A 1,210-nucleotide genomic window follows, 5' to 3' on the forward strand; every position below is an offset into this window, starting at 1 on the left:
GTTGTCTCCCTTTGGATTTTCTTTATTGTTTCTACTTCCATTTTTAGATCCTGGATGGTTTTGTTCAATTCCATCCCCTGTTTGTTTGTGTTTTCCTGTAATTCTTTAAGGGATTTTTGTTTTCTTCTAGCTGTTTAGCAGTCTTTGCCTATAGTTCTTTAAGGGATTTTTGTGTTTCTTCTACCTGTTTATCAGTGTTTGCCTATACTACTACCTGTTTAGCAGTGTTCTACTGTAATTCCTTGAGGGATTTTTGTGCTTCCTCTTTAAGGGCTTCTACTTGTTTAGCATTTTCTCCTGTATTTCTTTGAGTGAGTTATTAATGTCCTTCTTCAAAACTTCTACCACCATCATGAGATATGATTTTAAACCCACATCCTACTTTTCAGGTGTGTTGGGGTAACCAGGACTTGCTGTGGTGCATGTTCTGGGTTCTGATGGTGCCCAGTGTTCTTGGTTTCTGTTAGCTAGATTCTTACATTTGCCTTTCTCCATCTGTAAATTTCTGGTCTTAATGTTCAACCTGTCCCTGGCTGGAGTTTTATCCTCCGGTGATTCTGTTAGCCTCTGTTAGCACTCCTGGGAATCCATCTCTCACCTGTGTTCGTGTGGTCAGAGCACTCTTTGCAGGCAAGCTCTCCTCTCAAAAGGCATGTGTCCAGAAGTCTGGAGCTCTGATCCTCCTTCTGAGTCCTAGGGTCAGAGCCCTCCCTGTAGGCCAACTCTCCTCCAGTGATCCCAAGGACCCGTGATCCTGAGGACCTGTGGTGTGGAGAGTCCTCTGGAGCTCTCAGCTGCCTTTGCTGGGTTCAGAAGAGAGATGGTGGGGGTGGCCCTGACTGGACTGGAACCCCGCCTCTGTTCGGGTGGTGTTCCTTTGTCCCTGTTTCTGCTGGCACAAGCCCCTACTGGATTCTCTGGAGTTGATTGTGTTCCACTTACTGGTGTTCCTGAGGACCTCTGTTGTGAAGAGACCTCAGGAGCGCTCTGCTGCCTCAGGTGGGTTTATGAAGAGAGATGGCTGGGAGGGGGGTGTCTTAGTCAGGGTTTGCTATTCCTGCACAAACACCATGACCAAGAAGCAAGTTGGGGAGGAAAGGGTTTATTCAGCTTACATTTTCACATTGCTGTTCATCACTGAAAGAAGTCAGGACTGGAACTCAAGCAGGTCAGAAAGCAGGAGCTGATGCAGAAGCCATGGAGGGATGTT

The sequence above is a fragment of the Mus pahari genome, chromosome 6, assembly GCF_900095145.1.
Source record: "Mus pahari chromosome 6, PAHARI_EIJ_v1.1, whole genome shotgun sequence".
NCBI classification, from domain to species: domain Eukaryota; kingdom Metazoa; phylum Chordata; class Mammalia; order Rodentia; family Muridae; genus Mus; species Mus pahari.